At 42.3% G+C, this 27,594-nt stretch overlaps 1 pseudogene; it reads right to left on the bottom strand.

Moving 5' to 3' along the window:
• Positions 1-1,591: 1,591 nt before the first annotated feature.
• On the bottom strand, positions 1,592-4,526 carry LOC134345958 (eukaryotic translation initiation factor 4E transporter-like; annotated as a pseudogene).
• Between the last annotated feature and the right edge of the window lie 23,068 nt (positions 4,527-27,594).

The following is a 27,594-nucleotide window of genomic DNA, read 5'->3' as shown; positions in this document are numbered from 1 at the left end:
ACTGGTGAATGTTATCACCCAGGTGATGCCACACCCGGACTGGTGAATGTTATCACCCAGGTTCGCCACACCCGGACTGGTGAATGTTATCACCCAGGTGACGCCACACCCGGACTGGTGAATGTTATCACCCAGGTGCTGCCACACCTGGACTTGTGAATGTTAGCAGTAGATGAATTGACTCTGTACATTCTTTTCTATTTTGACTGCTCAGCTGGAGCAACCTGGGCAGGTAATATTTTTTTGATTCTGGTAAATGAGAAAGGCACAAAAGTATAGTCATGTGAGTTGAAGGAGCTCAGGTAAGCCAAGAGGGCACAGAATGCGATGAAAGTGGAGAGTAAGCGGGAAGACATCATGAACTTCCACAATCTCCATTCCGCGGCCAGAAATGGCTCTATGAAGATACGCCAAGAACAGCTATCAGATTCCACATTCAATGGCTTAGCTTGTGAACCTAAGGGTGACAGAAAATGTCAGATATTTTGGAAATTATTCCTGTTTCTATTAATCTTCATCATATGTGTAAGGTCCCTGATGACTTCCTGAGCACACAAGAATGCTAGTTCTCTACACAAGTCCATGTTTTTGAGTACAGTGTTCAGATTTGTGTCACTGAAATGGGCCCTAAATTCTTTGCCTTCATATCCCTCATCAGTACTCTCCATGTCAACATTTCATCAACGTTAGAATTTATTGCGCATTTCTGCTTTAAGAATTGCATATTGACATGAATCAGTGAAGGCTAGTTTCAGTAGGTTAGCGGAACGTGATTAGCTCTTGAAGAGTAAATACACAGCTGGGTCTCCTAAATATTTCAAAGTTCAAGGTAAATATATGACATTATATACAACCCTGAGATACGTTTTCTTGCAGGTTTACTCTGTAAATCCAAGAAACATAATAGAATGAATGAAAGACTGCACTCAACAAGATTGACAAGCATCTAATGTGCAAAAGACAATAAACTGTGCAAATAGAAAAGGAAAAAAGAATATAATAATAGTAAATGAATAATAAATATCAAGACCATGAGATGAAGAGTCCTTGAAAGTGAGTCCATAGTTTATGGGAACAGTTCAGTGAAGGGCGAGTGAAGTTATCAGCACTGGTTCAAGAGCCTGATGGTTGAGGGATAATGACTGTACTGGGAAGCCGAGTGGACATGATTAACACACACCAGACGTAGAGAAATGAGGAACAAAACATGTTGCTGTTTATTTTACATGGAAGTCATCTCCCCAGAATGCCCTCTCACATTATGTTCAGTACGTAACACACAGGGAAGCTCAACAGGGTCAAAATATACTTGAATCCACTACTTATCTCTCCCCTTCCCATACACAGATTAGCTGTCATTATCAAATTCAGCCAACAGCAAAAACATGTTTCTTTCTCTAAACTAGGGAAAGAGGGTAGACTAGCTCTATCTTCAAACATAATCCTGGGATTGTTCTGTCCCATGTGTTGAGGGTTAGTCACTAAACTAAAGATTCACTCTGCCTGGAGTCTGCCTATTCCTGTGAGAGTACCAGTCTCTTGGTGATGTATAGGCTTTGGCTTGGATACTGTATTGTCAGTAAGGGACACCTCAGAAAGCATAGGTGACAGAGGATGAATGGCCTTGCCAATTAAGGACTGGCATATGATGATTTTGACTGCAAGGCAGGTCACCTAGAATATCTGGGTATGGAGGCTGCATTACAGAGGATGGTAGAATTTCTGGGCATTTTGATCTTTGTCTTTGCCATCCAATTAAAGGCTCTTGCTGTTATTATGTGCCTACATCAATTTCTGCACTGGCAACCCAATCCACACACATTTTCATTCCCTTTTTGCTTTCCACTGACCTTCATACTGTTAAATAGCTTATTGAAAGTAGTCATATCTGTGTTTTTTTTTGCATTTGTTTTAGGATCACAAGATGCAGTTAGAGTCTAGTATGGATGTTCCACCATTAACAGGGTGGGAATCTTCCTCTCAGATTCTATTTTCACACCTTTCAGTTCTGATTCCACCTCTTCCGCAGACAAACACTACTCCAGTCTGTCAACTCTCCATTAGTTTCTCCTTGTTGGCAAAGAGACTGGACAGCAGTGGTTTCACATTCACATTTGCTTTATGCGGTATTCCTAAAATATAAACCTTTTTTAAAAATCTATTTACTACTTTCTCCTGATGGAATGGGATCCAACTAGTTTCCAAGCTGTTTGACAGGGATTGGAATCCTCAGCTCCGGACCAGCAAGTCTGTCAAGTTCTTCATGTGGGATAGGCCATGGGCTACTGGAGTGACTACCTGATCTACTTAAGTTTCTTGCAAACCATTGACTGAACCAGTTGATTGACACTGATCATTCACCAAGCACCAATTCAATCATCGATGCTAGTCCAGGTACACTTTTCTCCATATTGAAGAACTTATTGAAGTCAAAGTCCTCCAATGAGGGTTCAGGTAGTACTGCTTCCTGGGGAATTTCTTAGTCAGCTTCTGATGCAGAAACTGTAGGTAACTCTGCTTGGGCAGCACCATTGAATTCTACACTTTAAGAGTTTCTGTTCACTTGTGCCATCTCTTTGCCCATCTTAGATCCTCTAATAGCACTTTATCATCAAACAATACTCTATGTATTAACTCTGCTGTTTTCGATTGCTGAATGGGGCCAGCAGAAAACTATTCTGGTTCCACTTCACATCGCCTCCACTCACCAAAAATGTGTTTGACATCACCAGACTCTTCCATAAACCACCTTTTCCTTGTAGTCTCCTTTCCTTCCTTAGCATCTCTGTCATTCAGGTCTGTCTCTGCCATCCTGATCTAAGATTCTTTATGTTATTATATGCATATTTCCACTTCTCTGCTGGCAACACAAACCAATTTTCATTCTCTTCTGTCACAAGGGGGTGCTGGGAACAGACCCAAATGCAAGACACAGACACTGAAGTACAAGGAACAGGATTTGACTAGAGTAGGGACATAACATGATTCAGACCAGGAGCATGTACAAGAATGCAGACGTGGGCTAGGGAAAACTGGACCAGGACTAGGAACCATGGACTAGGAGACAAGGCCTGGACTCCGAGCCCGAGACTGGACAAGGACCCAGAACTTGGGCCCTGCCCCAGGCTCAGACCCCAGAACCAGGCAAGGACATGACATGGCTTGAGGCTGGGGTCTTGGGTCTTGAGGCTTGGCTTGAGTTCTTGGAGCTTGGCTGCAGGATCGTGGAGGCTTGGATTCTTGGAACTTGGCTGCAGGATCGTCGAGGCTTGGGTTCTCGAGCTCAGAGACAAATTGGGAACTAAACATCAACATAGAGCCAGGACTTATCCATCAACAAGCCAGGACTCACCTTTAACACGACACTAACATGAGACAGGACAGAACATAGACATAGAGCCAGGACTTATCCTAAGACAAGCCAGGACTCAACTTCTCCACACCAAGGTGGGACAGGTCCATCTGTTGGGTAACAGCAGGACAGCCAGACTTACCCAACAGAGGCAAAGACAAGACATATCCCCCCACAGGGCAACATCAATACAGCCTGACTTACCACACAGAGGAGAGGACAAGACAAGATATGACCCCCCAGGGGGCAACAGCAAGACATCCTGGCTTACCCCACAGTGGCAAGGACAAGAGACAAACACCAAAGAACAACAGACAGTTCCATCTCTGCTCCAGGGTAGCTCCAAGTCTCAGTTCAGCCAGCAACCTTAGCTGGCTACAGAAACAGCCAGATCCCTACCTAGCTCAGAGTGGCTGGCAGCCACTCAGCTGACCAGCAGCCACTCAGCTGGCCCAGGAAACAGCTAAATCCATACCACAAACACCACTCCTACAAGTGGCAACAAGGCTCCATGAAGCAGTGGTCCTCCAACCAGGCCTTGAGATCACAAATAGTTTCATCAGCAGGTTGCTCTAAGGGGGGACTGACAAGACAAAGCAACAGCCCACACACAATCCCAAGGCTACTTATATTGCAAGCCCAAAGATGGGAATCAGGTGCTTTTGATTTAGTCAAACAAGGGACAGCTGGAAGACCCGGAGTCCTGAGTCCATGGACCGGAACGTGAACTGGAATACAGACGTCATGGACCGGACCATGACATCTTCATTTTCCAATGAGCTTCCAGATTGTCAACTATTGGAGGTATTGGTCACATGACAGTCACTGCTAAAGATTCAGCACTAAGGACTGAGTACATCATTAAGATCTTCTTCCTTTACTCTCTCATGGATCTGCAATTCTTCACTTGAGGATTGTTTTCTCCAAATCTGAAGCATAGGCCTTCTTAGTTCCATCCAGCGGCAAATTCCTGTCATAACTGTGATACAAGGACCACTTTTCAAGGTCGCAGATATTTTTCACTGTCATATTTTTCCAAAAGATATGCTGGTCTCTGCTTTGCATATGGGTACTCTTTAATTTCCTTGGAATATCTGTATGGTTTCTTCATGCCACACATTTTTATTATATCATTTAATTGTTCTTTTTCTTCAGTTCATTCTTTTTTATCCATGCTGCCACTGAGGCTCATCAGTCACCTCCACCACTCCACTAAGAACCCAGGCTTAAGAGACAGCTTAATTCCTGAATTCCTTTCATACTGTCCAGTTCTTCATTGAATACTTCTGCATGTTTCTTCAATACCTCTTGTAGACCAGTGCTCCCTTCAATCAAGTACACTTTGTGTCAGTCCAGTTTGATATACTCCAACCACAACTGACCTAGAATTGCGGGATAACTACCTTTAACAATGTACAGTGCAAGTTTGTCCCCCTGTCCATTAGACTCCACTGTAACATGTTCTAGTGCCCCCACTACCTCACCAGTGTAAGTCTTTAAAGTCAACCTTGCTCCCTCTGGGGTGAGATGCTTCAATTTCTCCTTGTAATGTATCTGGCACCAGCAATATATCAACACCCGTGTCTACTTGTATCTCCAATGTGGCCCCATCCAGCTGTGGGGTCACCTAACAGCCATTTTTGTGCACTGAAAAGATTAAAAGTGCAAAGCGAGAGTGAGAGTCACTCAGTCTTCCCTCGGTACACAGCTGTCCTCATATAGCTCTTTATGTTTTTTCCAAAAATCGTTTTTTTGTTGATAGTGTCTTTTTATTTTAACCTGCACGTTCAATGTGTCCCTTATTGCCAAAGCTTCAGCAGTCTAAATCCTTATACTAGCATTCTTTTCTGAATTACCTCAGTACACAGACCCCAGAGGAGTTTATGATGTATCATTCAGTGACTGCCCAAAAACAAAGTCCAGGGAATTGCTTCAGCACCTCCACAAACTGTGACATGGACTCACCTTCTTCTTGATTCCTATTACAAAATCCGAATCTCTCAGTAATAATAAGCAACACACACAAAATGCTGGAGGAACTCAGCAAACCAGGCAGCACCTATGGAAAAGCGTACAATCGACATTTCAGGCCGAGATCCTTCAGCAGGATGAGAGAAAAAAGGTGAGGAGTAGAGTTAAAAGGAGGGAGAAACACAAGGTAATAGGTGAAACCAGGAGGGGGAGAGAGAAAGTGAAGATCTGGGAAGATAATTGGTGAAAGAGATAGAGGGCTGGAGAAGGGGGAATCCAATAGGAGAGGACAGACGGCCATGGAAGGAAGGAAAGTGGGGAGGAGCACCAGAGGGAGGCAATGGGCAGGCAAGGAAATAATTTGAGAGAGGGGAAAGGGGATGGGAAATGGTGAAGGAGAGTGGTAGGGAGAGGCATTACTGGAAGTTCAAGAAATTGATCAGGTTGTGTTTCCTTGTGTTTCTTTTTCCCCTCCTCCCTCCTTTTAACTCTGCTCCTCATCTTTTTTTCTCCAGTCCTGTTGACGGATCTCAGCTCGAAATGTCGACTGTACTCTTTTCCACAAATGCTACCTGGCCTACTGAGTTCCTCCGAGATTTTGCATGCGTTGCTTGGATTTCCAGCATCTGCAGGTTTTCTCTTGTCTGTCTCTCAAGTCAAGTCAAGTCAGGTCAAGTCACTTTCTGTTGTCACTTCAACCATAACTGCTGGTACAGTACACAGTAAAAACAAGACAACGTTTTTCAGGACCATGGTGCGACATGAAACAATACAAAAACTACACTAAACTACATAAGACAACACAAAAACTACACAAGGTTACAGACCTACCCAGGACTGCATAAAGTGCACAAAACAGTGCAGGCATTACAATAAATAATAAACAAGACAATAGGCACAGTAGAGGGCAGTAGGTTGCTGTCAGTCCAGGCTCTGGGTATTGAGGCTTCTGATGGCTTGGGGGAAGAAACTGTTACATAGTCTGGTCGTGAGAGCCCAAATGCTTCGGTGTCTTTTGCCAGATGGCAGGAGAGAGAAAAGTTTGTATGAGGGGTGCGTGGGGTGTAAACGTCTGTAATGGCAGGAAGAGAGACCCAGATGATCTTCTCAGCTGACCTCACTATCCGCTGCAGGGTCTTGCGATCCGAGATGGTGCAATTTCTGAACCAGGCAGTGATGCAGCTGCTCAGGATGCTCTCAATACAAACTCTGTAGAATGTGGTGAGGATGGGGGGTGGGAAATGGACTTTTCTCAGTCCTTGCAGAAAGTAGAGATTCTGCTAGGCTTTCTTTGCTATGGAGCTGGTGTTGAGGGACCAGGTGAGATTCTCCGCTAGGTGAACACCAAGAATTTTGGTGCTCTTAATGATCTCTATGGAGGAGTTGTCGATGTTCAGCGGAGAGTGGTCGTTCCGTGTCCTCCTGAAGTCAACAACCATCCCTCCTGTTTTGTTCACATTCAGAGACAGGCTGTTGGCTCTGCACCAGTCCGTTAGCTGCTGCACCTCCTCTCTGTATGCTGACTCATTGTTCTTGCAGATGAGACCCACCACAGTTGTGTCATCTGCAAACGTGATGATGTGGTTCGAGCTGTGTGTTGTAGCACAGTCGTGGGTCAGCAGAGTGAACAGCAGTGGACTGAGCACACAGCCCTGGGGGGCTCCCGTGCTCAGTGTGATGGTGTTGGAGATGCTGCTTCCAATCCAGACTGACTGAGGTCTCCCAGTCAGGAAGTCTAGGATCCAGCTGCAAGGGAGTTGTTCAGACCCAGTAGGCTCAGATTTCCGATTAGTTTCCGAGGAATGATGGTGTTGAATGCTGAACTGAAGTCTATGAACAACATTCAAATGTACATGTGTTTCTTGTCCAGGTGGGATAGTGCCAGGTGGAGGGTGATGGCAATGGCATCATCTGTTGAACGGTTGGGATGGTATGTGAACTGCAGGGGGTCCAATGAGGGGGGCAGCAGGGTCTTAATGTTCCTCATGACGAGCCTCTCAAAACACTTCTTGATGATGGATGTGAGTGCAACGGGATGGTAGTCGTTGAGGCAGGACACTGAAGATTACTTCGGCACAGGGTCGATAGTGGCGGCCTTGAAGCACGTAGGAACGATGGCGCTGCACAGGGAGATGTTGAAGATGCCAGTGAGAATCTCTGCTAGCTGGTCTGCAAACATCAAAGGTTTAGGTGAATAAAGGTCATTTAAGACTTTAACCGCTTAGAAAAGGTGGGACATGAATGTCATCTGAAATTAGATTTGCCAGTGCAAAATATTCAAATCTCTCAGTTTATGAACTCTGTTGCTTTGTCATTTTGTCATACGGCCCCATATTTCCAAACATTGTCACCATTTTCAAACACAATTACGTCCCAGAAAAGTTAACTCATCTTACCAATCTCTCTCTCCCTCTCTTACTTGCTTCAGTTAACTGTCCCATTCTCATTGTCTCCCCTCGGATTCTTCACTCACCACACTTCCTGCGGCTATTTTCTTTTCACTCACCCACATTACACAGCAGTATGCAGCCAGAGTTACACGCACTTTTCTTGCCGAAGGGAACAAAACAGTAAATTTTGCATGAGGATTTGTTACGTCATCGCCAGCTGTTGTGTATTGGGAAGTTGAGTGGACATGAATAACATACACGAGAGACAGAGAGGTGAGGAATAAACATGCTGCTGTTTATTTTGTTTGTAAGCCATCTATTCAGAATGTCCTCTCACATTATGTTCAGTATGTAACACACAGGCAAGTTGGACAGCAACCAGTAAGGGTCAAAATGTACATTATTACAGAGTGGGTCCTGAGGCTCCTGTACCTTCTTCCTGACAGCAGCAGTGTTAAGAGAGCATGTTCTGGGTGGTCGTGGTCCTTGATGGTGGATGCTGCTTTCCTGCATGATGGTTTGTGTTGATGTGCTCAGTGGTGGGAAGGGCTTTACCCGTGATGGACTGGGCTGTATCCACTACATAAGCAGGATTTTCCACTCAAGTGCATTGGTGTTTCCATACCATACCGTGATGCAACCAGTCAATATACTCTCCAGCACACATCTAGAGAACTTGTCAAAATTTTAGATGTAAACTTCAAAGGAAATAGAAGTACTGTCATGCTTTTTTTCATAATTGGACTTATATGCTGGCCCAGGACAGATTTTCTGAAATGATCACATGGAGGAAATTAAAGTTGCTAACCCTCTCCACCACCATTCCCGATGAGGACTGGCTCATGGATCTCTGGTTTCCTCCGCCTGAAGTCAATAATCAATTTCTTGGTCTTGCTGACACTGAGTGAGACGTTGTTGTTGTAGCACCATCAGCCAGATTTTCAGTCTCCCTTCTATGTGCTGATCTGTCACCACCTTTGACCTGATCAATAACAGAGCTGTCATCAGCAAACTTAAATATGGCATTGGAACTGTGCTTTGCCTCACAGTCTCTACATGAGAGAATCTCTTCATGAGGAGCTCACACAAAATAAAGTCATAAAGACACAGGGATAAATCAATGCATAAACTCCATGTCATCCTCTGCTACACCACTCACAACTCCAGCTCACAGCATCATTTTAACAATGTTCTTGATGAAATTATAACATTATATCTGCATGATTTTTGTTTTTCTTATAGAGGTCAGGATCTCAGAAGTATTTTTGGCCCTCACAAACTTATCTAAAAGTCAGCACATTGCAAAGTAAGGAAACCTCTCTCCAAGCAACACCTCACAGCAAAAAGTTCTATACAGTTTTACATAGGTGTGATAAAAATGTGCATTTTAATCAAATGCCTAGCAGTTCTTCTCATTATTACCAAGTTGTGTTGACAGCTTGTTCCACACTCAAAAAGAATGAGCCGCTTGCTGATTTGACTTCTACTGATGCCTGGTAGCCTTCACCATCTCTACCATCATTTATCATGAGCTGCAGCAATGACAATTGGTGAGCAATATGATTAAGTGTGGACACTAATTTTTGAAATGGCCTTTACCTCTACCTGCCCAAGCACCTCTGGCAGAGGCCATTTAGCGCTGGTCAAGATGAGGAACTTTGATTAGTGATGTTTTCCTTCTGTATCTAAATATAGCACCGCATCAACAGGGCACAGCTGTCACCTGATTAATAAATTAAGAACAAACCAGAGTTTAAGCAAAGAAAAATTATGAATTTGAATGTCTCAGTTATGCATCTGATAACCTCAACTACGTATCTGATAACCTCAGCAAAACCCAGTCAGCTGCCTAAAGGGGTTTAATACAAAACTGTCTGAATACTGCTTGACTGAGCAAGTTTTATGCAATATCTTCATTCTCATCCTAAGCAGCTCGTTACCCCATAATGCTGACCTGGTTTGTGTCAGACGGAAAATTCTCAGATGTGTCTAAATATGAAAGATGGTCAATAAATTCAAACTGTGAACATCTTTTCTCTGGTTATTTATATTTCCCAGCAGAAGTCTGTGAAATAAATTCTTCATTACAATGTTATGTATTGGCAGACGTTAATTTATTTAAACTGCAGATGGTAAGGGACATAAATCATCTCAGAAGGATAGTTCCACAATGCCTATGCAGTTCAAAGAGAAACATTAAGTATTTATACTGAAAGTTAATAATATTGTGGTCTAAATCATAAAAGACTAAACAATTAACCAATCATATATTAATATTGTTGCTCCAACTAATGCCAGTTAACCAATTTTAAGTCAGAGATTTTTGTCTGGATGCTCCATATGCAGGTACACAGCCAGAACTTTATTTGAGCAACACACTCAAAATGCTGGAGGAACTCAGCAAGTCAGGCAGCATCTATGGAGAGGAATAGAAGTCAATGTTTAGGGCCAAGATATTTGCCATTTTAGAATACGTAATTCAAAAGTGAGTCTGTAAATATGGCTGTTTTCATTTTGACAAGTTTCAATGAACAATATACCAGCTAACAATAATGTCAAAAAGAGCGGCTAGGCAGAGAAGCAGTCAGAACAAGCAACTGTGAGTTGCTTCCAGGGTTAGATTTTGAATACCTGAACTTCGTAGAAATTAAATATTGCAGTAAGTATGGAGATAAAGTTTTGAGGTTATGAATCAGGTTCAGGATTTTGTTTAGCAGCACCAGTGCAATGCAGGCATAACAAGTAAACACAGGTTACAATAGACATAAAGAAATAGTCCAGAAGAGGAATAGTGGAGCAGTGGACATTGGTTTATGGACATTCATAATTCTAATGGCACAGGGGACGATGTTTCTAAAACAATCAGCGCAGATCTCCAGGCTCCTTCTTAACAGTGGCAATGAGAAGAGGACACGTCCTGGGTGATGGGGGTCCGTAATGGTGAATGCCACCTTTTTGATGTGTCACCTTTTGAAGGTCTCCTCAATGCTGAGGAGGCTAATGCCCAGGATGGAGCTGAGTTTCTGCAGCTTCCTCTGATTCTCTGCAGCAGCCCCTCCACACCAGACAGTGATGCAACCATTAGAACGCTCCATGGTACACCTGTAGAAACCTGGGAGAGTCTTTGGTGACATACCAAGTCTCCTCAAATTGCTAATGAAATATAAACACTGATTTTGCAATTGCATCAATATATTGAGCTCAGGATAAATCTTTAGAGTTGTCTTCACCTAGGAACTTCAAACTACTCACCTTTTCCTCTGCTGATCCCTGGATGAGGATTGGTGTGTGTTCCCTCATCTTCTCCTTCCTAAAGTCCACCTTCAGTTCCTTAGTCTTAATTTCAGTGTAAGGTTATTATTGCAACACTGCTCAACCAGCTGATCTATCTTGCTCCTGTCAGCCTTCTCGTCATCACCTGAAATTCGGCCAAGAATAGTTATGTCATTGGCAAATTTATAGTTGGTATTTGAGCTGTGCCTAGCCACACAATCATGGCTATCGGGCTAAGCAATCATCCCAGAGGTGCTCCAGTGTTCATTGTCAGTGAGGAGATATTATTTACAATCCATACTGACTGTGGTCTCCCTATGAGGAAGTCAAGGATCCAATTGCAGAGGGAGGTACAGAGGCTCAGGTTTTGGAACCTGTTGATTAGAACTGAAGGAGTGATTGTATTGAATGCTGAGCTATAGTTAGTAAGCTGCCTGACATAGGTAGAACACCTGCAAGTTTATTAATCTGCCCTTCCACTTCCTCGCCCAAGACGTTTATAAAAATCACGAAGAACAGGAGTCTCAGAACAGAACCCTGAGGAACACCCATGGTCACATACATCCAGGCAGAATACGCTCCTTTGCTACTACACTCTGCCTTCTCTGGCAAACCCATTCTGAATCTATACAGCCACAGAAGGCTATTTTAAGAGCGAGAAAACAATTCTGATTGAAGTTAGAGGTGGAATTAGATGCTTGTCAGATATTAGTCCCCCTCAGGTTCAGATGTAAACCATCCCTTTTGTGCAATTATACCTTCCCCAAAAGAGGTCCCAATGTTCCACACATTCCAAAACCTGCCCCTGGACCAATGTTTCAGCCACACAGTCTTCTGCCACATCATTCTATTTTTACCCCCACTGGCACGTGGTATGGGTAGCAATCCAGACATTACTACCCTTGAGATCCTGCTTTTTAGCTTCCTAATCAGCTTCTTATATGCACTCTTCAGAACTTTTCCTTTTCTACTTATGTCATTGGCACTCATATGTGCAATGAATTCTGGCTGCTTTCCTGCCCCTTTAAGAACGCTGTGGACCCAAGCTGAGACACCCCTGACTCTGACACCTGGGAGGCAACATATCGTCTGGGTGTCTTTTTCACATCCACAGTATCTCCTGTCTGCTCCCTAACTATTGAATCCCCAATCACTACCACTCTCCTCTTTATCTCATTCCCTTCTGAGCTCCGGAGCTAGACTCAGATGCCAGAGATCTAACTGCTGTGATTTTCCTCTGGTAGGTCATCCACCTCAACAGGTCATCCACCTCAACAGTTTCCTAAGCAGTATTCTTGTTATTGAGGCTGATAGTACAGAGTATACTGTGTACTATCAGCCTATTCCCTTTCTCTCTCCTGACAGTCATCTAACTACCTGCCTCGTGCACCTTAGGTGTGACTACTTAGGCGTAGCTCCTATCTATCAACTCCTCATTCTTCCGAATGTGCTGCAAGTCATCCAGTTTCCTAACACAGTCTGTAAGGAGCTGTAATCAGGGGCACTGGAATTCTTCCAGATCTCCCACATCTTGTAAGAGGAGCACACCACTGACCTGGGATCAATTATCATTGCTCTAGTTAGACATTAATAAAAAAATAAATAGCAACCTCAACCAAGTCTCCACCTCTATTTGCCAAAGGTTCTTGAGCAAAAGCCTCAGTTACCCTCTCTAACTCTGACTATAGCCATTCCCACATTGATTCAACTTCATTTTATTGGCCCTTGCCAAGTGCTTATTGACCCAAATCATCTCAATCTCTGCAGAGAATCTGAATAGGCCAGCCTTTTATATGCTGTATACCTCTACCATTAACTGTGGGGTCTGTGGACCCCAGTTGGGAACCCTTGTGACAGGCTCTGTTTGCTTTTTAAATCTTATGCTACCCACCACAATTAATGGCACACGTGATCTTAAGCTCAGCAGAAAGACCTGATGGGCCCCACTCTCTTTTTAAATCTAGTGCTACTCACTGCAAGTAATGGTATCCGCAATCAGCTGGTACTTGAAATATTACTCATCAACAAGATTTTGGTACAAACTTGAAGTTGGAATAAGTAGCACACATGCTAGAAACCATAGAGAAGCATAACAAACAACATCAGAGTCAGACAAGGTGGTGTATCTTCCTAGGCCGTTATAGCATTAATTGATTCACAGGTTCTGTTGTAACCCTGTAACTTTTCTTTTCTCTCTGCATATAGAAGGAATATTTTATACTTTTCCCCTTGTGCCTCGTTGTCTCCATTATTCACATATTAACTTGCAATTAAAACAAAATCATAACATATAAACAAAAGATCTGACTTCTGAGTAGCTTCTGTATACAGCAGCCAGATCTTTTAGTATATAATTACCATTTTGTACATGTACATAGTTACCATTTATATAATTCAACAATTGCAGTGGAGTACACTTGGGTGACACTCTATGGTACACCTGTACACCTGCTCATTAATGCAAATATTGAATCAGCCAATCATGTGACAGCAACTTAATGCATAAACACATGCAGATATGGTCAACAGGTTCTCACCTGCCTATTACCTCCCCCTGGATCCGCTTCTGCAGCCCTTGAACTTCCCCACCCATCTAGCTTCATCTATTACCTTCCAGATAGCCTGTTTCCCCTCCCAAGAACAACAGGTTCAGTTGATGTTCAGACTTAAATTTTGTTGTAGGGTGGATGAAATTACCAGAGAGACAGAGTCACTGGTAGATACAAAGCAGCTTCTTTATTCGACACAACAAGGTACAGCAGGCATCTTACGGACGGAGACGCTTTCCGCAGAAAGGTCTGCTAGCTCAATGTGGGCTGGATATTTATATGCTAAACACAAAGGGAATCGCTACTTAAAAAGTTACAGACAATGCATAGACAATGCTTCCTTTTGAAGCTACATACAAAATATCACACCATCCTTTCCTTCCAACATCAACATGTTTGGGTTGGTATCCACAGCCTTTAGGAATATAAGTTAAATCTACGATACATTTATTTGGCATTTCCCGTGCTAACATAGTAGACAATTAATATTTATAATGTATAGATAATACTGTCTTCGAAACTACAGCATCGATCCGAATGGTAGATTTTTATTGGTTAGTGGTTTACTATTTAATAAAAAAGTAGTTTTGGTTAATGTTTATGCTCCTAATATGGATTGTCCGGAATTTTATAAATCATTGTTTGATCAGTTTCCGAATTTGAACGAGTTTTCATTGATTTGGGGCAGAGATCTTAATACCTGTTTATCTCCAGCTTTGGACCGTTCGGCTCCTTTACGGACTTTACCTAATAAATCTGCAAATTTGATTAATTTTTTCCTTTCTGATTCTGGGTCGACGGACATTTGGCGTTTTCTGCATCCTCAGGAAAAAGATTTTTCCTTCTTTTCACATGTTCATCATTCCTATTCAAGAATTGATTATTTTTTCATTGATTCTCGTCTCATTCCTTCAGTGATTAAATGTGATTATGATTCTATAACCATTTCGGATCATGCTCCACTTAAGCTTTCTATTAAAATTATGGCCAATATACCAAACAATAGACAATGGCGTTTTAATTCGCTGTTGCTTCAGGACTCGGACTTTGTTAATTTTATGAATGAACAGATTGAGCTTTTTTTTACAATTAACTATACAGAAGATATTTCGGTTAACACTCTTTGGGACACTTTTAAAGCCTATATTCGGGGTCAGATTATTTCGTATTCCGTTGCTTTGAGGAAGAAACAGAAGCAGGAGGAGATGGCAATTGTGGACAAGATTAAAGAAATTGATAAGAAATATGTTATGGCTCCTTCTGAGGAGCTATACAAACAAAGAACTGAACTTCAAATGGAACACAGTTTACTACTCTCGTCCTCGATTGTAAACCAATTAAAGAAAACAAGAAGTGATTTTTATGTTCACAGTGATAAAATTGGCAAGCTGCTGGCTAATCAATTGAAATCTAATTATGTTAAATCTCAAATCAATCAGATTTATAACCAAAATGATCGATTGATATTGGATCATGTGGGGATTAATCAAACCTTTTGTGATTTTTATTCTTCTTTATATCAATCAGAGTCTCCTCGAGATTCTAAATATATGAATGATTTTTTAGATAAGTTAGACTTCCCTCAGATTTCACGGGATATGTCTTCTTTATTAGATACTTCCATTACAATGGATGAGATTAAGAATGTTATTTTTTCTATGAATCTGGGGAAAGCTCCTGGCCCTGATGGGTTTACCGTTGAATTTTATAAATGTTTTGCTTCTTTATTGATTCCTTGGCTCTATAAGGTTTTTGAGGCTTCTTTGAAACTTGGTAAACTTCCGGAATCTTTTAATAGAGCATCAATTTCTTTAATACTAAAGAAGGATAAAGACCCTGCTCAATGTGCATCTTATAGACCAATATCTTTATTAAATGTTGATTCTAAAGTTTTTTCTAAGCAAATAGACTAGAAAAAGTACTTCCTTCTATTATTTCGGAAGACCAAACGGGTTTTATTAAAGGTCGTTACTCTTTTTATAATATTCGTACATTGTTAAATATCGTTTATACTCCCTCACAAAATGTTCCTGAGTGTGTTATTTCTTTAGATGCCGAGAAAGCTTTTGATAGAGTAGAATGGCCTTATTTATTTAAGGTGCTTGAAATGTTTAATTTTAGCTTGAAATTTATATCCTGGATTAAACTGTTATATTACTCCCCTGTAGCCTCGGTTCGTACTAACTCTTTAAACTCACCTTTTTTTCCTCTCTTTCGTGGTACTCGACAAGGCTGTCCTCTTAGTCCCCTATTATTTGATATTGCATTAGAACCTCTTGCAATTGCTATTCGAGAATCTTCAAATATTACTGGGATAACTCGGGGATTAAAGTCCCATAAATTATCACTCTATGCTGATGATTTACTTTTATATATTTCTAATCCTGAGAGATCCATTCCTGCTGTTTTAGAGTTATTAGCACAATTTGGTCTTTTCTCAGGTTATAAATTAAATCTTAGTAAGAGTGAACTTTTTCCGATTAATAAACATCTTCCCTTATATTATAAATTTCCATTTAAATTGATTAATAATTACTTTTCATATCTTGGGATTAAAATTACTTGTAAACATAAAGATTTATTTAAGACTAACTTTTTACCATTAATAGACCATATTACTCAACTTTCATCTAAATGGTTTCCCTTATATTTAACTTTGATTGTTCGTATTAATGCAGTTAAGATGTTTTTTTTGCCAAAATTTTTATATGTGTTTCAGGCATTACCAATTTTCGTTCCTAAATCTTTTTTTGATAAAGTTGACTCTAAAATTTCTTCATTTATTTGGCAGAATAAGAATCCGAGACTGGGTAAAATACATTTACAGAAAGCTAAGAGAGATGGAGGTTTAGCATTACCTAATTTTAGATTTTATTATTGGGCTATTAATATTCGACATATGAAATTTTGGTTACTTGACCGGGACATACTATCTATTCCTAAATGGGTAGCATTGGAATTACAATCTGTTCAGGGTTATACACTTGGTTCTATTTTAGGTTCCTCTCTTCCTTTTGATTCGAAACGCCTTAAGCAGGTCTCTAACCCGATAGTTAAATATGCTTTGCGCATTTGGTTTCAATTCAGAAAATTTTTTGATCTTAATCAATTCGGGTTAGCGATTCCTATTTTAGGTAACATATTTTTTCCTCCCTCTTTTACGGATCGCGCTTTTCAAACTTGGAAAACTAAGGGTATTTTACGGTTTTTGGATTTATTTTTAGATGGTTCCCTTATGTCTTTTGAACAATTATCTAATAAATATAACTTATCAAGAATACATTTTTTTAGATATTTACAAGTTAGAAATTTCCTAAGTACTATACTTTCTTCCTTTCCAATGCTTCCTCCTATATATATTTTAGATTCGATAATTAACCTTAATCCATGTCAGAAAGGTGCATCGGCTATGATTTATAATATTATTATGAAACTTAGGAAAGCTCCATTTGATAAGATTAGGGTAGATTGGGAACAGGAATTGGGGCTTACCATTTCTGTGGATGATTGGGGGCAGATTTTACAATTAGTTAATACTTCCTCTATTTGTGCTAAACATTCCCTAATTCAATTTAAAGTGGTTCATAGAGCACATATGTCCAAAGATAAGTTAGCGCGTTTTTACTCGCATATTAATCCTTTCTGTGATAGATGTTCGGGGCAGATAGCCTCTTTAACTCATATGTTTTGGTCTTGCCCTACTTTGGAAACTTTTTGGAGAGATATTTTCAATATTATTTCTAAGGTATTAAATATAGATATCTCTCCTCACCCTATTACTGCTATCTTTGGACTACCTAAAATTTCTAGTAATCTTTCCCCTTCAGCCCGTAGAATGATTGCATTTCTTACTTTAATGGCGAAAAGATGTATTTTACAACATTGGAAAGAGCTTAATGCTCCAACCACCTTTTTTTGGTTTTCTCAGACGATTTTATGTTTGAATTTGGAGAAAATTAGAAGTAACCTTTATGATTCTTCATTTAAATTTGAACAGATTTGGGGACCTTTTATTCGATATTTTCATTTAATGTAATATTTACCCTTCTTGTTTTTTTTTCACTGTTTTTAATGGAGGTCGGGATTGAGGACGTGATTTTAAGTTTAGCTCTGTTTGGTTTCAAGTTAGCCCATTGCTTTGCCTTGCTTTTAGTTAGCTGCACGGTGGGTTTTTTTTTGGGGGGTTTTTTTCTTTTTTTTTCCATTGATATATATAAAATTTAGTATACTATTATGTTATCTTGGTTTCTTATGCTTAAATTACATTGTTTGTAGTATTTTCTTTTTGGTATTGTTATCTTTTGGAATTTTATTATACTTTAACATTGTATTAATGTTTATATGGCTTACCTTTTTTGTATACTTACTCAATAAAAAGATTTAAAAAGAAAGAAAGAAACTACAGCATCAAGTCAAACTACGGCGCCCGAGGCATCTGGTATTCACACCTTTTAGGAAGCTCATTGTGGTGGACTCAATCCACAGTCCTTTGTCAAACAGTTAAAATAGAAGTCTGGTGGCCAAAGTCATTTAAGTGTAAACAAATCATCTACCAAAAAAATTCACTCTCACAGTCCCTCACCTTGGCCTTCCTGGACAAAAATTAAATTTGTATCAAGAAAGGCCAACCTAGGAGGATCTGCTCAAATAGGGCCGCAAATATGCCCTGTCTCCCCCGGGATCCCCCGGGATCAACAAAGTATGACTATGACTATGACTCGAAATTCCCCTCTAATTTTATGTACCTCGGTATCTATCCTAGCATTACCTACCAAATGTTAAGCAGAGAGGCTGTTCCAAGTCTTTAGGAATGCAGCTCCTTTGGTGTGCCTTCAGGCTGACTGCAGCTTAATTACATTCTTTCGTCTTCAGCCCTTTATCCTCTGGTCGCTGAAACTCTTCTTCCAGGAGCACCCACGGGCTCTCTCATCAATGTACAGGAAGGGGTTGGGGTGGCATCTATGTAAATGTCTGCAAGGATCTCTCCCCAGTGGCACCCCCTTCCGAACTGTTCCGTTGATCACTAGCTCAACTGCTGAAAAGGGCTCAGCTCCTCAGACTCGGGATGACTGCTTCCAGATGCCGTGTGCAGTCTGAAATGCCATCGAAGTGGTGGAACTTGCCATCTCTGCTTTAACTCAAAAATCCCTCCCCATCTATTTCCAAAATAATTTTCTATACTATGCTATAAAATTAATCATCTACCTTCAGCCTTCTTTACAGAGTACCATCGTCATCACACTTTAGCAGGCTATTCGTGGTTTTCCAACACGTTCTCAGTGTCTTCTGCCACGCTCTCAGCGTTTTCTGCCTTTGCGTTTTCTCCGGGTATGTTTTCATCAGCTGTGGTCAGGTCTGCCATGGCCGGCTGGTGTTCCTCTCTTAGGCTCTCTGTAATTACATGGTTACTGGGTACGCTTGGTTCCCCACTCCATCTGTGGGAGTAACAAGAGAGTGAGTTGTATGCTTTAACCTGAGTCCAGTGTTTCCACTGGCTGCCTCGCCGAGTCTGTACACAGACACACGTATCATTGGTTAAGAGTACCGTCTGTGGTCCTATCCACCTGGGGGCAAACCCTGGCCTTTCTGGCAGCACCCTCACCATAACTTGGTCGCGAGGCTGTGGAAGGACTATCCCCTTTCCCTCTGGCTCTCTCTGATCAGCGATTTGCTGTTGTTTTGCTCGGTCCTTTAATACTTTAAGTTGACAGTAACTTTTTCCCCTGCTTTTTGGCAGGGGCCCTGTGAAGTCTATCTGGCCGTTTTCCCAGGGTCCCCTCGGCCGAGGCTGATTTGCCAGCTGTAGCTTTCTGCCCTTACCAGGGATATACTGGGCACAAATGATACAACGGTGGCAGAATTTCTCAACATCCCCGCCCATCCCTAGCCACCACCAGTCCTGCCGGAGAGTTGTGATCATGCCCTGCCTTCCCTGATGCATCGCCCCATGATATAACTTTAGTACCATCTGTCTAATGCAGGGTGGGGCCACAGCGACTCTTTCCTCCCCGTGTGTCCAGCACCCATCTGGTCCCTCCTTGGCTCTTTTTCTCCTCCATTTTCCCTTCTCTTCTGCCTCTACCTCTCCATATAATTTTACTAAGCTGGCTTCTGGCGTTTCCTCCTGCACACTTGCAATTTCAGTTGCCTCTTGACCCCCTGCTTCCTTATTTGCAGTAATGTCTGCTCTCGGAGGATCTGGGAAAACTTTATGTTCTGGAGTGGCCACAGTCTCTCTGAGTATCCCCTGGTGTTTTTGTTCCTTCGCTATACCGTGAACAGTGGTCAGTGTGTCAGTTTGTATCGGGTCCTGCTTAGGGGGTTTATACAGACCCTCCTCTATTTTATCTGGGTTTATCTTCACCTACCCACAATCTTGCTTGTCTCTAGCCCACACAGCTGGGAACTGCTGACAAGGTAACCCATAGACACCATCCCGGCTGCAGTCTCTAATGATCGGTGCAGCTGCGCCCATGCTAGACAGGCCGTGTATTCTGTTGGTTGTGCGCGTTCACTGCCCCTGACTCGTCCATATTATTTCTCCTTTTCCTGAATCTATGACAGCTCCTGCTTCCCGTAGGAAGTTATTCCAAGGATCGTGCCCTTATTATTTGGACATACCCAGAAATACACTGGAAGCTGCACTCCCCCGATTTCTAGTATTTGCTTCTCGCTTCTTTCTGCTTTTACTGTTTTCCCTCCTACACCCCTGATATAACTGGCCTGTCCAGTTGTTGGTAAGGGCAAGTCTGTTATCGGTACAGATGCCCCTGTGTCCACTAACATACTGCATTGTCGTCCCCCTAACAATGCCGTTGTGTACATCCACGGGTCACCAGCGCTAGCAGTGGAGTTCGCTGCCACATCTTTTTCTGCCTTAAGAGGCGCTGTCACTAACTCTTTGATCTGATCCACAGTCAGACTGGTTGCTAATGGGGTGAGTGACTGGGTGTCTGTCGTGACCTTTGCCTGGGTTTTCCCCCTCCCTTTTGGACACTGTCTCCAACCATGTCCTGATAGGCCACAGCTGTAGCATATCAACTCCTTCACTGTTTTATACTTGGTCCGACAGTCCTTTGCTATGTGCCCTGGCTGCCGGCAAGCAAAACAAACTATCCGGAACATCACAGCAGCCGCATCCACTATACCCACTTTACGATTTCTCTTGCCTTTCCTTTGGTCTATCTCACTGGCCCATGAACCTATCTCAGAGTAGTTGGACCCTACTGTTATGCCTAAATCTAAAACTTCCTGGTGGGCTGAGTTCAGACCTTCCTTCAGCATTTTTAGGAAGACTTGGTCATCCCTCCCTCGATTATCCAACCCGGAATACTCCTCTTATGTTCGATATTTACGCTCTGCATAATCCACGGCTGTCTCGTCACCTTTTTGAATCACTGCCATTATCATTCCCCAGCTACTTTCACCTCCCTGCAGCCACTGCCTCACTTCCCCTTTAAGAGAGCGATATCTTTCTTCATTACTGGCGCTCCCGGTAGTTGCCTATGTACCATCCCGCACCCCTTGGGCCATCCTGTCCCACATATTCCTTGGGCACTTGGCTTTCACTAACACATGTACATCTTTAGGGTGCTTCTAGTGAATTTCAACCATTTTCTCGAGTTTACGTCAGAACTCTGAATTCCCACAGGCGACTTTAAGTGAGGGCAACTCGGACAAGATGCTCTCTTTCTCCCCTGGGGTGAAGGGTTTATGAATAGTTGTAACCAAGGTCAAGGGCTGGCTTGGATCGTCAGGGTTCTCAGCCTGATGTTGCCTGACCTCAATAGGTGCCATTCTGGTAGATCTCTCTGGGTAAAACCTCTCCCTGAGATATACCCACAGTAATTCCCACACTACGCAAAATATCATAGACAGGTAGCAGTTAAACAGTACATACTTAAAACCACAGAGTATGTATTCCACAATCTGCCACTTTTGAGTACCCGAACTCATGATGCCTGCTGTATTCCCTTGCATCACACTTACACACGCATACACTAAAATGCAGCTCCCCGAACGAGTATACACGCCCCTACTCTGGCGTCTCAAACCGTACTGTTGGTTACCATGTTTCGCAACTGGTGGTCCAAGTTAACATGCAAAAATTCCTCACACATAAACGCACATGCACATGCATACTCTATTTTAATATCTACCAGCTCAGTTCTCCACGTTCGTGATACCTCGTGTTCCCATGTATCCGCCGACTGAAAAGACCCAAGTGTGAGTGTTATTTTAGAAAAATACTCACCAACTTAAGACTGCTAGGAACGCTGACCTCACGACGGGTCACGAAGGTATCCCATTCCTGACACCAAATGTTGTAGCATGGATGAAATTACTGGAGAGACGGAGTCACTGGTAGATACAAAGCAGCTTCTTTATTCAACACAACAAGGTACAGCAGGCATCATACGGATGGAGACGCTTTCCGCAGAAAGGACTGCTAGCCCAATGTGGGCTCGATATTTATATGCTAAACACAAAGGCAATTGCTACTTAAAAAGTTAAAGACAATGCATATAAAATGTTTCCTATTGAAGCTACATACAAAATATCACACCATCCTTTCCTTCCGACGCCAACATGTCTGGGTTGGTATCCACAGACTTTAGGAATGTAAGTTAAATCTACGATACATTTATTTGGCATTTCCCGGGCTAACAAAGAAGACAATTAATATTTATAATGTATAGATAAGACTGTCTTTGAAACTGCAGCATCAGGCACCAGAAGCATCTGGTATTTACACCTTTTAGGAAGCCCATTGTGGTGTACTCAATCCACAGTCCTTTGTCAAACAGTTAAAATAGAAGTCTGGTGGCCAAAGTCATTTAAGTGTAAACAAATCATCTACTCAAAAAAACTCACTCTAACAAATTTGACCATGGAATGATTATTGGTGCCAGTCAGGGAGGTTTGAGTGTCTCAGAAACTGCTGCTCTCCTGAGATTTTCACCCCCAACAGTCTCTTGAGTTTACAGAGAACGGGCAAGAAACAAAGAAATAGTCCAGTGAGTGGCAGTTCTTGTGGGTGAAAACACTTCGTTTATGAGACAGGTCAGAGAAGAATGGCTAGACTGGCTCATGCTGACAAGAAGGCGACAGTAACTCAAATAACCACACATTACAACAGCGGTGTGCAGAAGAGCATCTCTGAATGCACAACACATTGAAACTTAAAGTGGATAGGCTACATCAGCAGAATACCATGAATATACACTCAGTGACCACTTTACTAGGGGCAAGAGGTACCTAATAAAGTGGCCACCGGGTGTATATTGTGCACAGCCTGGAATTTCAAATACAGGCATGTGGGTTGGAGTATCTTCTGCTCTCTTTTGTAGCAACTATATCATGTTGCTGAAAGGAAAGCAATGACTTACAATGTTCCTTGAAGCTGCAGAAGATAATGCTTCTGATGATTCTGCCTTTTGATTTATTCTAGCTTCCCTGAACTTGAACTTTCCAAGAGAAAAGGAAAGAAAAAAATATTTTCATCTCTATAACCAATAAAACGTCAGGGTGTTTAATGAACTTTAATGACAGTCAACTCAGTGTGATAATATAAATAGTCAATTTGCTCATTATCAGGCCCGACAAACAGCAATTTGACAATTATGAGATTAAGTATTTTAATCCATTGAGTGAAGAATATATTGATGATTGGAGCTAATTTACAATAGCACCAGGGATTCTTTAATCTGTGATGTCCTCAGTTTGCTATCTCCACTGAAATAAATTAAACTTTGTGAAAGATTCTGAACTGAGGGGACAACTTCTTTCACGTTTGCAAGATTCTCATTACCGTTACAACTAGTTGCTCCACTAAAGGTTGTAAATGATGTATTTCAAGGAAGTGCATTGGGGGCACAACTTTTCAGGATTAATACAAAGTGCGGTTGTGCTTGCATCTGTAACAGATGGTTACAGTTTGAAGCTCCAACCCAAAGATGTAAGAATAACATCTGAGTTAACTTCCCAGTGCAGATTCAAGGACTGCTGAAATTTCAGGTTCCATGTTTTGGCTGACATTTTAAGCCGAATCCTTCTTCCTGAATAGGATCTGGAAAGTTTCCACTGGTAGCCTGGCCATTATGTATACATGAACATATTCTTCTTTATTAGCAAGAGTTCAATTTCTTTCAGTATTGAAAATTGAAAAGTATTTAAGAGCTTTGATTCCAAACTATTACCTGTTAAATGGAACTTTGCTATGAATGGTCAGTAAAACTGGGTCATTTTATCAAAAGGAAAAGATTTATATCTTATTTCAGACACTTTTTGTGTTTTTTTTTATCTTTTCTTCATTGTGGAATTATTCTGAATTTTATACTTACGTGATCATATTTACTTGCTGTGACATAGTTTGTGATGGAGGAGGCTTCCTAAATTACTTGCATGAACAAGAATTAAAATGTTAAGACCTGTAAATGTGACCGGTGCAGGGTATTATCAAGAGTTCAAATTTCCTGGGCGGTGACTGACAAAACAAGAGAATTGCAAACCGAAGTGCAGGCGGGGGCTGCAGACGAGGGGTAGAGGTGAGAGGGGCAGAGAATGGATTCAGACAAGGGGGTAGGACAGGAATCACAGACCGCCAGGGCCAGGACTTGACTCAGAACTGGGAAGCCGCCAAGACCAGGACTTGACTTGGTGCTTGAATGCCGCCGGAGCCAGGACTTGACTTGGTGCTAGAATGCCGCTAGGGAAAGGACTTGACTTGGTGCTTGAATGCCACCAGGGCCAGGACTTGACTTGGTGCTTGAATGCCGCCAGGGCCAGGACTTGACTTGGTGCTAGGATGCCGCCAGGGCCAAGACTTGACAGTGCTGGAATGCCGCCAGGGCCAGGACTTGGCTTGGTGCTGGAATGCCGCCAGGGCCAGGACTTGGCTTGGTGATAGAATGCCGCCACGGTCAGGACTTGACTTGGAACTTGAATGCCCCTGGAGCCAGGACTTGACTTGGTACTTGAATGCCCCTGGAGCCAGGACTTGAATTGGAGCCTCCTGGTAGTGGCAAGCTCTCGACTCGGCCCGGGAACTGTAGACAGCGGTTCTTGATTCCCTCCAGCGGGTTAACTGACGGATCCACCTCGGTGAGGAAACTTCACAAGGTCTCTTTGGCGAGGTAACTTGACAAGGTTGCTCCAGTGAGGAAAGGCGAATTACCGGCACTCGCTTCGGGCGGAGACTAGGCTTGCTTCAGCCAGATGACATTGGCACACCGTACCTTGGTGACTTTGCAAACACTCCCGCCCCGAACGGCACAAAGCCGGAGATTATAAACTACCGGTTCAGCCGAGCATTAATTGCCTTAATCGCCAAAGTCAAGGGACATGGGGAAACAGGGAATCAACAGTCCGGATCGTAACATAAACAAGCTAAATTTAAAGGGACCCCGATCCGGACCATGACACACACACAAAATGCTGGAGGTACTCAGAAGTCCTGGCTGCATCTAGGAAAAGAGACCAGTTGATCTTTGAACCGAAAACCTTGGTCGACTGTACTATTTTCCTAAAAGCTGCCTGGCCTGCTGAGTTCCTCCAACATTTTGTGTGTGTTGTTCTTCCAAACAACTTTGGCCAGCTCCTCTCTCATGCCACTGTAATTCCCTTTACTGCACTGTAATACTAATAAATCTGACTTTATCTTCTCCTTTCAAAATGCTGTGTGATTGTTATCATATTATGATCACTACTTTCTAAGTGTTCCTTTGCCTTAAACTCCCGAATCAAATTTGGTTCATTATCCAAAATTCAATACAGAATTGCCATTCTTCTCATGGGCTCATCCTCAGGCTGCTCTTAAAAACCATCTAACTGACATTCATAAATTCCCTCTCTTGTGATACAATACCAACCTCATTTTCCCAATCGACCTGCATATTGAAATCTCCTATGACTATTGCAATATTGCCCTTTTTACATGCCTTTTCTGTCTCCCATTGTAATTGATATCCCACACCTTGGCTACCGTTTGGAGGCCTGTATACAAGTCCCATCAGTTTTTTTTAACCCTTGCAGTTTCTCAACTCTACCCACAAAGATTCTACATCTTCCAATCTTATGTCACCTCTTTCTAAGGATTTGATTTCATTTTCTGCCTTCATTGCCATTTCACCCCTACTGCCTACCTGTTGTCCTTTTAACATAAGGTGTATCTTTGGACGTTAAGCTCTCAACTTTAATCTTCTTTCAGTCACGACTCAGCAATTCTCACAACATTATACCTGTGAACCTCCAACTGTGCGACAAGATCGTTTTCCTTATTCTGTAAGCTGCATGCATTTGGGCATATCACCTTCATTCCTGTATTCATCACACTTTTTGATTTTGTCTCCTTGTTACACTTCAAATCATCCTACGGACTACCCCAGCATTTTCCTGTCCTTCCTCACAGTCTCACTACACACTGCATCTACTTACACCAACTGCCCCATCCTCTGCTCTATCTTTCCTGTTCCCATAAATTCAAAGATAGCACACAGAAACATGGCGTTTGGTAAATTGGGTCTGTGCCAACCAATTACCCACCTATTTATACTAATCTTTTATTCCTATCAAGTCCTCCCTCAGACATAGTGGCTCCCAATTTCCACTATTACCATTGTCAATTGACCTACCAATCCACATATCTTTGGGATGTGGCAAGAAACTGGAACATCTGGAGGAAATGCACACAGTAACAGAATGTGCAAACTTTATACAGACTGAGATCAAGATTGAATCTGGGTCTTTGGTGCCGTGACGCAGCGGCTCTACTAGATGCCCTTGGAATAAACTGATAGCAAAAGCATATTATCCTTCCAGGTGAGGCAACACTTCACCTGTGAGTCTGCTGGTGTGATGTACTGTGTCCGGTGTTCCCGGTTCCCGGTGTGCCCTTCTATATATTGGTGAGACCCGACGCAGATTGGGAGACCGCTTCGCTGAACATCTATGCTCTGTCCACCAGAGAAAGCAGGATCTCCCAGTGGCCACACGTTTTAATTCCACATCCCATTCCCATTCCGATATGTCAATCCATGGCCTCCTCTACTGTCAAGTTGAATCCACACTCAGGTTGGAGGAACAACACCTCATATTCCGTCTATGTAGCCTCCAACCGGATGGCATGAACACTGATTTCTCTAACTTCCATTAATGCCCCTCCTCCCCTTCTTACCCATCCCTAATTTTTATTATTTTTTTTTCTCTTCTCTCGTTCCCTCTCACAATAACTCCTTGCCTGTTCTCCATCTTCCTCTGGTGCTCTCCTCCCCCTTTCTGTTTTCCAAGGCCTTCTGTCCTATGATACTCCCCTTCGCCAGCCTTGTATCCCTTTTAGATTATGGAGACACGTAGTCCTCTTTTATTGTCATTTAGTAATGCATGCATTAAGAAATGATACAATATTTCCTCCGGTGTGATATCACAAAACACAGGACAGACCAAGACTGAAAAAACTGACAAAACCACATAATTATAACATATAGTTACAACAGTGCAACAATACCATAACTTGATGAAGAAGTCCATGAGCACAGTAAAAAATTCAAAGTCTCTCAAATGTCCAACATCTCATGCATTCGGGAGAAGGAAGAAAATCTCTCCCTGCCATGCCGACCACAATCCGACTCTGAGCCTTCCGAAAACTTCGAGCTCTGATCAGCTCTCCGACACGGAGTACTGAGCGCCATCTTTGTCCAAACGAATCGACCTCAACCTCGGTCGCCAACAGCAGGCAAAGCCGGGGATTTTGAGGCCTACCCTCCGAAAGATTCCCGACCACGCAGTAACGACAGCAGCGAACGAACGTTTCAGAAATTTCTCCAGATGTTCCTCTGTGCTTTCACGTCCATTCTCCATCAAATCAGAATTGTCCACGGCCCCTGTTTAACAGATACAATATCATTTTTCACCGGACGGCTGCGCATGCGTGTGGTGCGCTGCCTCTCTCTTCCCGCCTTAACTTTGCCGATCAACTTCCCAGCTCTTAGCTTCGTCCCTCCCCCTCTGTCTTCTCCTATTATTTTGGATCTCCCTCTCCCCTTCCCACTTTCAAATCTCT

The sequence above is a fragment of the Mobula hypostoma genome, chromosome 4 (assembly GCF_963921235.1).
Source record: "Mobula hypostoma chromosome 4, sMobHyp1.1, whole genome shotgun sequence".
Lineage (NCBI taxonomy): Eukaryota > Metazoa > Chordata > Chondrichthyes > Myliobatiformes > Myliobatidae > Mobula > Mobula hypostoma.
The sequence above is the reverse complement of the archived record's forward strand: the minus strand, read 5'-3'. Positions and strand labels throughout refer to the sequence as shown.